Below are 13,524 nucleotides of genomic sequence, written 5' to 3' on the forward strand. Positions count from 1 at the left end.
TATATATATATATGTAAAATTTCACTGGTTTTGCTTCTCCAGCAAACCCAGCCTAAGACAGGTACATTTTTCTTTATTTTGTTTTCCCATTTATTATAATATAAATTATTACCACAGAGTGCAGCAAATTTAGAATGCAGCCTTTAAGCAAACTAGAAAATGTTATTTCAGAGAAGATCTGAAATTTTATCTAACTAAAATCTATTTCATGGACTACTTTACATAATAAGAAAATGTTGCTTAATTTATTTTTTAATTTTCTGTTCCTATTCATTTTTATTCTGACAATAGTAACTCTAAGGGAAAAAGAAGAATACAAACTGTATTGTACACCATTATTACATTTATGTAAAACTATATTCTTATAAGCATACGAGACAGGCAAATACTCAATATATCAAAACTACTGTGATTAAATGCTAAAATTGAAATTAAAATTTCTAAATGTTCCTCAATGGTTTATCGTTGTGGTTGTAGTTGTTGTTGCTAGGTGCCACCAAGTCGGTACTGACTCATAGCGACCTTATGCACAACAGAACAAGACACTGCCCGATCCTGGGTCAACCTTACAATTGTTGCCACGCTTGATCCCACTGATGCTGCCACTTTGCCAATCCATCTCACTGGAGGTCTTCCTCTTTTTCTGTGACTCTCCACCTTACCAAACATATCCTTTACCAGAGACTGGTCCCTCCTGACAATATGTCTAAAGTATGAGAGATGAAGTTTGGTCATCTTGGCCTCTAAGGAGCACTCTAGCTACACTTCTTCCAAAATGGATCTATTGGTTCTTTTGGCAGCCCATGGCACTTTCAATATTCTCCTCCAACACCACAATTCAAAAGCATCAATTCTTCTATGGTCTTCCATACTCACTGTCCAACTTTCACATGCATATGAGGTTATTGAAAATACCATGGCTTGGGTCAGGCTCATCTTAATCCTCAAGCTGACATCTTTGCTCTTCAACACTTTATTAGTTTTATGATAAAATATGATTTAAAAAATAAGTTGGTTTAATAGTCAGTACGTAAAATCAAAGGAGCCCTGGTTGCACAAAGATTAACAGCTCAGCTGCCAACCAAAAGGTGAGTAGCTCAATCCCTCTAGCTGCTCAGCAGAAGAAAGATGTGTCAATAGGCTTTCATGAAGATTGGTGTTGGTGGCGGTGGTGGTTTGCAGCTTGGTAAGCCCTATGGGGAAGTTCTATTCTTTCGTATAGGGTTGCTGTGAGTCAGAATCAACTTGATGACAGTGAGTTGAGGTAGAACCTAAACTGTAATCATTGCCATTTGTTAATTTTATCGAGTCTGTTCCAACTCATAGCAACCCTGTATAGGGTTTCCAAGGAGCAGTTTCATAGGTTGGAACCATCAACCTTTTGGTTAACAGTCCAATGCTTATCCTACAGCACCACACCAGACTCCCAATTTCCGTGACTCACAAAACCTACAAAAGAAGAACTGAATCAATTGATTCAATTGATAATAGTACTTGACAGATAATATGAAAAGTTTTTTAACAAATTGGGCTAAGTTAAACTTAATAAAAGTGATAAAAATAAAAATTCAGGAGTAAAAATGCTTTATTTCCTTTTGTCTGTCAGTCATCATTGAAAAGTTTATTTTGTCCTTTCAAAGCATTCAAGCCTAGGACCCAAATCAGTAATTTTCTTAGAGCTGGTTTTGCTTGGAGCTTTCTTAGAGATGGTTTTACTTGGAGCTTATATTATTCCTTAGCAAAAGTCTGCAAATATCCCAGCAAGCTTAGGCAGATCTACTATGTCATTATGGTACTCCGCACTTCCCCAGAAAACTTTCTTTCACTCGTCCCCCCAATCTCCGCCCTTATGGCAAACAAGTACAATGCTCCTATTTCTACATTGTTAAATCCACATAGCATTAATGAATGGAAAACCTAAAAAGGCCTGGTCAACTTCACTGGTACAGGACTTTGACCACATCAGGAAAAAGTAGGTGAACCACCCAAGCTATCACATTGTTTTCTTTGTAATAGTCTTTACAACTGATCCTAAGGACTAGGGCTGGGTCTGTGGAATGCTCAGCAGTGACTTAACAATATTCAATCTTAAAGAAGCTACAAATTGTATTCCCCTTGAGTTAAAATGAAAGAAAGTCTATGGATTTAAGCACCATTCAAATCTGGTTTATGCCACTTTATACCAAATCACTAGGTAGATACTCTCTACCTCCACTCATCTAAAAAGTAGTCAAAATATTAACTCCATATGTTGGAAAATAAATGAAATATGTAAAAGTAGAGTCTGGCATATAACAGATGCTCATACATGTTAATTTCCTTCTCATAATATGTACGGTCATTTTCACATAAAAACTACTCTCAAAAAAAATTTTAAGCTTCTACTTTAGATTGAAAGCATGTACTGTTTAAAACCTCCATGTTCACCCTTAATCCATCTCATCCTCTCTTTTGAAAATCAACTCCATGATTCATAAACCACCTTTTCTACATCTCCAGCCTCTTCTCACACTAAGGTCTCCTTTACAATATCTAAAGAGAAGATCCTTGAAACATTAAATAAAAAATAATTTCACCCTTCTCCCTGCCAAATTTCTCCTCTATCATTCACTATAACCATGGAATGAGCAGTCAACATTGGCTGACCCCATTTCCTTACTTTTCAATTCCTTCTCACCTAAAGCAGTCTGGCTTCCATTTCGGAACCATGCAGCTATTAACATTTCTACTATCAATTCAAAATTCCTATCAGTCCTTCTTTTTCTAGGCCTTCTGATGCCTAAACATCTTAATCATGCCACACATTTTGAAGTTTACACAACTTTGTTGCTACAACAATGCTCTTTCTTTTGAGCTTCTCTTCTTGAACTCTCCAGGAGCCCCACCAACTCCCCACCAGGCCTCCATGCTCTACTTATTTTCCTTCTTATTTTATATGCATTCCAAAGAAGACCTCATCATTGTATTTACCTCCTAGATGCCCATGTCTATTCAATCTATGAAATCTACATCTCCTGAGTTTGTTCTACAATAACCTACTGGATATTTTCAAGTGTGATTCCTCTTCTACTCATCATTTCACCCAAGCCCACCAAATCTTCTCCCATTCTTACATTACCATCTTGGTTAGCAACCTCAAGCCAAAACTTTGTGATGTACATCTGATTTCCACCTATACCTAACCCATATCCAAACTATCAAGTGTGGATAATTTTGACTTATAATGTTTCTAGACACTGAACATTCTTCATCCCAAATTCTGCTATCCTACCTTTGGCATCTTTTGCTTGGACTTCTACAATAGAGTATCCAATGGTCCTTAAATCTAATCTTTTCAGAACCACACAGTATGCATGCTGTTGTTAAGTGCCATTGAGTCGGTTCCAACTCACAACGATCCTGTAGAGGATTTCAGAGGAGTGACCAGTGGGTTTGAACCACTGACCCTGTAGTTCAAGCCAACCTTATAGTCTAGTGCTTATCCTACAGTATCACACCAGGACTCCATTATTTTCAGAGCTACAAAAGTATGTAGATAGATAAGATAGATACACATATATGTACATACAGATTCACTGCATGTTAGAAAGACATAGAGCTGTTTTCTCATTTCTTTTTTTAAAAAAAGTTCTGGTTCTTTACTGCAATATACAGAATTATAATAGACACCCTCATGGAGGAAATCTGAGGCAGCGTGGTTTCTTCAGAATCCCTTGCCTTTGTAACTTCTTCTTTTAGCTTGATAGATTCTTTACAAACCTTCAGAGTGTGACAAAACCCATCATGTCTATAAACTGGCTTTTTATTAGATTTCAAGGCCTGTTTGGGAAAGGCAACCAAGAGAGACTCATTTCAATGTTTTGAGATTTAATATTAGGCCTGGCTCCAGAGGCTCAATGGAAGAAGCACTTACTCTCATTTTGAAAACAAACAAACATAAAAACTAATGTAATTGCATCAATTGTAAGTCATTCTTATTTAAACACACACATACACTGATTTGAAAGAAGGTGTTTTCTTCTTTTGATATAAATTAGTCCAGCCATAAATATTAGGCTAGAAATAAATCATTTTATGATCACTAAAATAAAAACCTGGGAAATTGGCTTATATCTTTCTGTCTACCAAGGTGTCATTCCTGAAGGTCCTACACTGGAACTGTCGCCCCATTTATCTCACTACAAAAATGAAAAGCTATAGTTAACCTCACTGACTCCCACGACCCTAAACCAGAGTTCTCTTTCATCAAAATAGCAGATCAAAGGCTTAGAAGGAAGTAGAGGCTGTGGGGAGAGCACGGGCATTTGACTTCTATTTGTATTGTCTGCTGTTGCTCCCCAAGTATTTAGACTATCTCAGACCCAGACTCCTTACCCACCAACTGCTCCTCGGACACTCTAGACAGCTTCACTGTGAGTTGGAACCGACTCGACAGCACTTAGCAACAACAATATAAATGCTTCTGCTGTTGCTCCCAAATATTCAGGCTATCCAGATCCAGACTTCTTGGTCTACAAGTTCCTCAGTTTCTTTGGCCTTTTTTCCAGTTTGAGTAATCCCATTTTAAATGTTACAAAATTCGAAGTGCAATATATGCAAATTTCAATTGGTTTAGTCTCATTAAACCGCTTCAAATTATCCTCTCCAATCAAACACCAACCTCTTGGGCTCCATCACATTTAAAAAGATTTTTGTTGTTGTTGTTAAATGCCTTTGAGTCAGTTCTGACTCATAGTCACCCTGTATAGGGTTTCCAAGGAGCAGCAGGTGATTCTGAACCACCAACCTTGTGGTTCAAACCGATATTGTGGGCCAGTGCTTTATTCCCAAGTGCCACACCAGGACTCCACTTAAAAAAGTACATGAAGCTTATTAACATGCAAATATCTTTGACCAACAAGATATAGAAAAGGATATACTAACATAAGTTTCAAGACAGGAGCCCTGGATTTATCCCTAATACATGATTTTTCTATATGTAAATCACTTAATCTTGGGTCTGAGCATTGCATTTGTAATAACAGAATATGTTTAATTATTATTTAAAAGAAATTTGTGGCATCATGGCTAAGGAAATTTATCATTGAATTCATAGTGTATTTTTGGGGTCAGAAAGGACTCATTTTTTCCTACTCAGTTACGATCTTGCTTTGATGGAATGAAAGACCCCTGAATTTACTACCAAGGCATTCACAGCTGAATCTCATCAACACCTTAATATAAAATTTGCAAACAACTTTCCTTCTCAATTTCAACGGGCATTTGAGGATATTCAGTCTTCATTATGTCTGATTTAGAGTTATGATGACTCAACTGCTAAATGATAGGTCAGTGGTTTGAATTCAGCAGCTATTCCATAGGAAAACGATGTGGCAGTCTGCTTCCATGAAGGTTTATAGCCTTAGAAACTCTATGGGTCACTCTGAGTCAGAATAGACTCGAAGGCAGTGAGTGGTGATGGTGGCGATGGTGTGCCATGGAGTCGGTTCCGACTCATAGCAACCCTGTATAGGGTTTCCAAGGCTGTAAATCTTTACGGGAGCAAAAAGACTCATCTTTCTCCCACGGAACAGCTGGTAGTTTTGAACTGCTGACCATGAGGTTCACAGCCCAATTCATAACCACTACGCTAAATACTCTCTTTTCACATTTATAAAATCTTTTAGGCAAGAAACATTTTATTTCTGGGAAACACTACAACATTTTCTCAAATTTGTCTATTATACCTGAGTTCAAAATTTGAAATGAAGCAAAATGTTTCTTCTCCTAACTCTTTCTTGACACACATAAAGAATCATATGTAAAGAAATAATAATTTCTCCAGAATTTTCTACATTTTTGTAGCAATATAAGATCTGCATGAAGATTATTCTGTAACGTTTTTCTAAAAATTGAACATAAATTTATCATACAGCCCAGCAAATCCATTGCTAGGTATCTACTCAAAATAAACAAAAACATGAACTCACAAAGACCTGCCTGTGAATGTTCATAAAAACATTATTCATAGTAGTCAAAAATTAGAAACAGCCCAAGTATCCACCTGCTGGATAAGCAAAATGTGGTAGAGCCATACTACTCAGCCATAGAAAGGAATGAAATCCTGATATATGCCACAACATGAATTAACTTCAAAAACATTATGCTAAGCGAAGGAAGTCATAAGTAAAATATATATATATATATTTTTTACTTATGATCCCGTTTATATGAAATGTCCAGAAAAACAATTTGTAAAGGCCTGGGGCTGGGATGGGAACAGAGATTAACTATAAATGGGAATTAGGGATTTTACTCGAGTGTTGAAAATTTTCTAAAACAGAATTATGGGTATGGAGGTACACCTCAGTAAAATGTCTAAAAGTCATTCACCCTTGAGAGTGGCTTTTGTGACAAGTAAATTATATATCTCGGTGATATACAAAAAATTATAATGAAAATTAGATAAAATTTAAATAATTATAAAAATTGGGGGGGGAGAAATTGATCCACCACTGACCTAAATTACGCTAAAATTAACTAAACCTACTGCCGTGACGTCAATTCTGACTGATAATATTCCTACATAAGGTGTATCCAGGAGCACACAGCTTCATCTTTCTGCCACAGATCATCTTGTGCGTTTGAATTGTCAACCTTGCAGCTAGATCAGTGCCTAACCCACAGCACCAGGCCTCCTTAAACTGACTTAAGAGGAAGAAAAAGTCTGTAACAAAAATGAGGGTTTTATATATTTTAAAAGCTTGTTGTTGCTGTTGTCAAGTGCCATCAAGTTGGTTCCGACTTACAGTGAGCCTGTATAGGATTTACAAGGAGTGGCCGGAAGGTTTGAACCACGACCGTGCAGTCTAGTACTACGCACACCAGGGTTATACCCTGCACAAAATCATCCAGTCCTTAGCATTCTAATAAAGTAAAGAAAGTTGTGGTGAAGATGAGACTAAAAAGTTCATTACCAGAAACTGCCCTCCTCCCATTTTTTTTCTCTTCAAAAGTTTACTTTGACTCCAAATTGAAGCAACACTAGATCTTCTAAAAATCTTGGTAGAAATTAATTCTTTTGTGATAATGACATTAGCCAGCACACACACCACACTCACAGGAGATAAGGAGGAAGGTTTTCAAAATACCTTGATCTAACCAAGCAGATACAGAATTTACCACATTAAAGTGCTTTCGGGGAGCTTTAGGGCATTTAGTTCTCATTTCAATAATCCAAGTTCAGAAATTTCTAAATATCAAATCTCAGCAGTGTCAGTAAGAAGGAAGATTCCTTGTGAAAAGATCAAATGGACAGATGGATTTGGAAGTTATGTATACATAAAGAGAAGGGCAAAAATCAGAGCAATTCTAGTCTAATTCCACCTCTGTCAGTCTCCAAACCATTGATTAAAGTGTTTCGGTTTGGGTTTTCTTCTAGATGAACGATTAAGTGGTCAACTGCTTCGAATCTCCAATTTCCAGTCCTGCCCAGACACTAGCTAATAACAAAAAACATCACCTTCAGCCTATTTAGAGATTTCGAAGTGTCAAGCTCCTAAAAACCCTTTTTCTAAAGGAGCCCAGTTGAGCTAGGATTCCTGGGAGGGCTGTGTGATATTCACTGGCCAAGTCATCTCAGTCTCACTTGGCAGGATTTACCCTCTGGATCTCTAGCCCCAGCCGAGGTTCTGGGTACAACAGCACATCACCCACCCCGGGGAACATCTCCTCTTCTGTTCCTCAAAGCCACCACCAGGACTCGCGTCCTCCCTCTCCTTTCTAGACTCAGCCCCTTGTGCTACTTGCATTCGGGTTCCAACACAGATGAAGATCGATCGAGAGCGTATGTGAAGGGAAAATCCAATAGCTACAGTGGACATTTTGGATCATTCAGTCTACCCACATCCACATTTTATCAAAGAGTGGATGGAGAGCAGAGAGGTGAAGTGATTTGGTTAAAGCCACACAGCTCGACGCTGGTAAAGTCAAGAACTCGGGTCTCTGTTGACCCGGTGGCTGTAAGTGGCTGCCTGGGTCTTAGAAAGCACCACCCAAAGACTATACCTCAGGGTTATGCCAGCTGCACCCTTTCAATCCAAAGGTACTCTGGTTTACATGATAAATAATATGGTAGCTTTAGCCAAACCGGCATTCACTTTGAATTTTCCCTCGATGCTTGTGCACACCGAGAAGATAATAGGAAAGTTGCTTTTACCACCCAAATCTGCACTCGCTGGGTTTCCCCTAACTCTCCAAGTCCTTGCCCACCCCCACCCCCATCACTGCATCAGCGACACCCGCTCCTGGTCTCCCTCTATCAGGTACGTACCAGTGGCACGCAGAGCTGCCCACCGAGCCTGGGCCAGTTCCCCGAGCGCTCCTGCTCGCCCAGACTCCCTACGACCTGGAGCGGCGACTTCGGCTCTAGCTCGCAGCCACCTCCACTGTCCAAGGGGCTGCAGCCGTTTCTGAGCCTCGGATCTGGGGCGCCGCTTGGCGGAGGTTGCGACGCGGGGGGCGGAGGGAGAGGCCTCTGGGACCCGCCCCCGCCTCCTCCGCCGGCTCTGAGCGGAGAACCCAAGGGCCGCTATTCCCTGCTGTTAACCTTCGGGAGGACTTTTTTCCAGTGCGAAAATTCACAGACACATAATCCTCGGTGATCATCACAGAATTTGTGTCCTCCCGCCTGCATTTCCCAATTCCCCCAGGAGAGAGACTACTGAGGGTCGGCTAAACATTGGCTTGATATGAGCGTAGTGGTTACCAAGTGGGCTGCGAATCTTAAGCTCAACAGTTCCGCGCGAGAAAGAGGAGGCTTTCTGCTGCCGTAAAGATTTATAGCCTCGGAAACCCTGTACAGGGTCACCATGGGTTAGAATCTACTCGACAGCACTTAACAACAACAATTCATTTCTCAAGGCGCTGAAATCCATTCATACACGCTGCAGGTAGTTCTGTCCTGTCTGTGCACACCCAGAGGGCTTGTGCTCCAGGGGTCGTAAGTAAGACTGCCCTATGACCTAGTTCTTGCTTGAGTGAAATTTTCTTATCTACATTTGAGTTTATTGATTGATTATTTTAGCAGCTTAGGAAGCAGCTGTGCAATGCTTACAACTTTCTGTTCAAAGAAAGAAAAAACAAACTAATGCATGTTTCACTTTCAGGTCCTCATTAAGTAAAATGAGGTCCTTAATACTGAGGTTTCACGTGTCCTTTTAAAAATTAACCATATAAATGGAGAAAAGCTTGAAGTTGTCAAAGATTTAATTTTGCTCAGATCAACCATCAACATTCATGGAAGTAGCAGTCAAGAAATCAAACGATGGACTGCATTAAGCAGATCGGCTGCTCAGGACCTGTTTAAAGTATTGAAGAGCAAAGGCGTCAGTTTGAGGACTAAGGTGTACCTGACCCAACTATGGTACTTTCAATAATCTCACATGCATGTGAAAGTTGGGCAGTGAATAAGGAAGACCGTACAAAAATTGATGCATTTGAGTTATGGCTGTTGGAAGAGAATATTAAAAGTACCATGGACTGCCAAAACAACAAACAAACCAATGTGTGTTAGAAATACAGCCAAAGTGCTCCTTGGAAGCCAGGATGGCCAGACTTGGTCTCGCATACTTTGGATATATTATCGGGACGTCCCGGACCAGTCCCTGGAGAAGGATATCATGTTTGATAAAGTGGAGGGTCAGAGAAAAAGAAGACCCCAAATGAGATGGATGGCGCAGTGGCCACAGCAATGGGCTCATCAGGCTTAGCTACCATTGTGAGGTTGGCACAGCATGGACAGTGTTTGTGTCTGTTGAGCACAGGGTCGCTATGAATCGGTGCTGACTCAAAGGCACCTAACAACAACAACAACAATGGATGATAATATTGCTGACCAAGTTTTTCCTCACTGGAGTCCTAAATTCTCCTCTGGTTTCCTTAAAAGTCTGTATTAGTTTCTAAAGTTTGCTCAACCCAAATCTGCTCACTACGAATTCTGACTTTTTACCTAAATGCACTTCACTATCTGCCACTTCACTATTACATGCAGAATCTACTATTGTGATTTCCTTTCAGAGCACTCAGCAGTGGTAACCAGGAACTATCTAGTTCTTCTGATCCGGGTTGTAGAGGCTGCGATTCACCTGGTCCCTAAGTCCTTTGAACAAACTGTTTCTCTATGTCATTCATTTTCTTCATGTCTTTGATTTTCTTCACTGTTTTTGCTCTGGATAGGGAGAAACCATTATTGAAGGAGCTTCAGAAAGCACGTGAGAAAACTGTTATCTTTTAACCCAGTTTTTCCATATAGTTTTTGAGGCCCCTTCATAGTTACACATTTCATGGCTGCTCACAAGATTTTCAGACAATCACAGTCACCAAAGTACATTGACTATACTGACACTGTTACGCCAGTTGTCCTTAATGTTCTTCAAGATCATGGTCCTGAGAACCCTAGCTCAGTGACTCATATCCCCAAGGTGTTGGTTATGGCTAAGAAGTAGCTTTTCATGACTTTGCCCTTTTACTAAAGCTTGTGACTTTTCTAAATTGTGTCACAGGTACATGTTTTTTCCTAAATTTTGTGGTTCTACAAAAAAAAGAGAGCGATATTTAGGGTTGTTTATATCTTTAGTGTAACTTGAAAACTTATTATTTGGTAATTAATAAATGTATTATAAAACCTATTTATCTTAAGTAGCCTATGACAGATTGAGTCCTAGTATGGTGCTGTAAGAGAAGCACTGGACTGCTAACCACAAGGTCACTATTAGTTGGAACTGACTTGACAGTACTTAACAACAACAATAAATGAAAGATTGATCCTAAAATGGTTAGACTTTGAATTACACTACCATGATTTGATTTTTATAATTCTGCAATTTATACACACAAAATTTAATGATATCTTTCTAAACTACCTATTTGAAATTCTTAGGACCATTAAGGAAGCTCAGGAGTCCTGGTGTAGCACTGTGGGATAAAACACTGTGTAAGGTTGCCTTTGAACCTCAAGGTCAGTGTGAACCACAAGGTCAGCGGTTTAAACTCACCAGTCACTCCTTGGAAACCCTAGATAGAATCGCTATGAGTCAGAACCGACTCAAGTGACACTTAACAACAACAACAATAAAAGGAAACTCAAGAAAACATAAATGAGATATCTATATCCTCGACGGAGTCCTGGAGTGGCAGTGTGGATTAGTGGGCCAGACTGCAAAGGCGTTTGAACTTCAAGGTCGGTGGTTCAAGCTCACCAGCTGCTCCTTGGAAACCCCATACAGGGTCACTGTGGGTCAAAACTGACTCAACAGCACTTAACAACAACAACATATCCTCAGTACCTATAATGGTACCTTTGCATAGTAGACACTTAATAAGGAATTTTTTTAAGATAAATTTTAAACTTACTTTCTTTGATTAAGATAAAAGTAATATTTTAAGAAAGTACTATGCATGCATAAAATGAATTCCTCTATGTACAGTGGATTGAAGGTTTTTGTGGCCTCTCATTTCTACTAGGAAATAAAGGAAGATGATGCTGTCAGGTTTAGGACCTGAGGGCTTGCAGCAGCTGCTCTTAAGGGGGAAGGACAGAGAAAAGTATTTCAGGTCAAGAATTGGAGACAGCAGTATATCTTAGTTTCTTAGTGTTTCTGTAACAAAAATACCATAAGTGCATTGTGTTAATGGACAGAGGTTTATTTTGCCTTAATTTAGAAGCCTGTAAGTCAGAATTCAGGGAGTTGACTCTAGGGGAAGGCTATCTCTCTGTGACTGTCTTGTAAAATGGAGTGTCCTGGCTTCTAAGGAGCATTGTGATGTACTTCTTCCAATATGCATTTGTTTGTTCTTCTGGTAGTCCATGGTACTTTTAATGTTCTTCTCCAACGCCAAAACTCAAATTCATCAATTCTTCTACATTCTACCTTATTCATTTTCCAACTTTTACCTGCATGCGACGTTATGGAAAATACCATGGCTTGGATTAGGCACACCTTAGTCCTCAAGCTGACATCTTTGTTCTTGAACAGTTTAAAGAGGTCTTGTGCAGCAGATTTGCCTAATGCAATGCAGCATTTGATTTGCAGTCAGTAACACACGATTCTGCACTTAAAAAGACCCTTGTTATTGTTGTTGTTGTTGTTAAGTGTCATAGAACGAGTTCCAACTCCTAGCAACCCTATATAGGGTTTCCAAAGAGCAACTGAAGGGTTTGAACAGCTGATCTTGTGGTTCAAATTGGCCTTGCAATTCAGTGCATTATCCTGCAGTGCCACATCAGGACTCCCAAAAGACCCTACTCTTGGCTTAATACTCTACTATTTGCATCTGTAAGTTATTAATATTTGGGGGCAAATGTCCCCCATTTTTATTCTGCATTGGACTGCACAAATTATGTAGTGAGTCCTATTAGGAGGGAGTGGAGAAATGGGAGTTTAAGTAAAGCAATAAGCAACACAAACCTCTTGGGTATTAGAGGATAGACTAAGTGCAGAAGATTGTATTTGGAGGGGAGACTAGGAATGCCAGAGAAGACTTGAGGATCAGGTTGACCGTGGCCTGGGCAGGAGCAGCACATACGAGTCACCATGAGTTCATTTTATGTTTCTGTCTGAAAAGTCAACTGAGGTCACAGGAATAGCCAAGCTGGATGATAGCTTTTCAGGCCTATTTGGCAAACTAAGATATCTATAATAATATGAAGCTTATCAATGTCTCTAAAGCTTTCCAACCAGGAAATTTAATACATACAAAGTTCAGACGTTTAAAACTGTCCAGAGCAATTTTACATTGATAGCTTTCTGCCCTTGGGGACAAAAGGCATTGGGAAGAGGAGTCTTTTGTTTGAGGCAGTGATAAGTCTGATTAATGGGACTTGAGGAAATGGGACGCTTTACTCTCCCTCCCATGCATACTCCATTTTACAGGACTTACGTAGATCTCTGATACTAAAGGATGGTGTACAGGATGACAACATTTCATCTTTCTCTGAAGAGATGAAATTTCAAAGGGCTGGAGGAGTGTCAGAGGTGTTGCTGTGATGAGCACCATCCGTAAAGAGAACAATCTTTGAAACTCTGACAGAAGAAAATGTTGATACCAGTGCTAACTGTGCTACCCCCATCCTCCTCTCCCAGCTGAATAGACACACTGAGAAATTGTTGACAAGTTGCCAAAGCCAAATGGAGCTCTTCATATAAAGCATAACATTCTAGGGGTCTTCTTTCTCACTACAATGAAGATTCCACTCATCATTCACTTGATGAAGACGGCAAGAGATGTCCAATTTATGGCAATGGGGTAGCAGCCTGAGGTTTGGAGCCAATTAGAGGAATACTCATCTTTAAGTGGTCTCTAAGGAGGGAACCCAGTGTCCAAGATTGGTTGATACAGACCTCTAAAGCAGAGAGACAGTGTCTGAACCACCACCAGTTGGTGATCCTATTCCTGCAAAAAAGCTGCCAGAGACCAGTGTGCTGGATCACCCAATAAACTAGGTAATTATGAGCTTATTTACTAATGCTTATTTACTAATCTGTA

This window comes from Chrysochloris asiatica, unplaced genomic scaffold (assembly GCF_000296735.1).
Source record: "Chrysochloris asiatica unplaced genomic scaffold, ChrAsi1.0 scaffold00013, whole genome shotgun sequence".
In the NCBI taxonomy this organism is placed as follows: Eukaryota; Metazoa; Chordata; class Mammalia; order Afrosoricida; family Chrysochloridae; genus Chrysochloris; species Chrysochloris asiatica.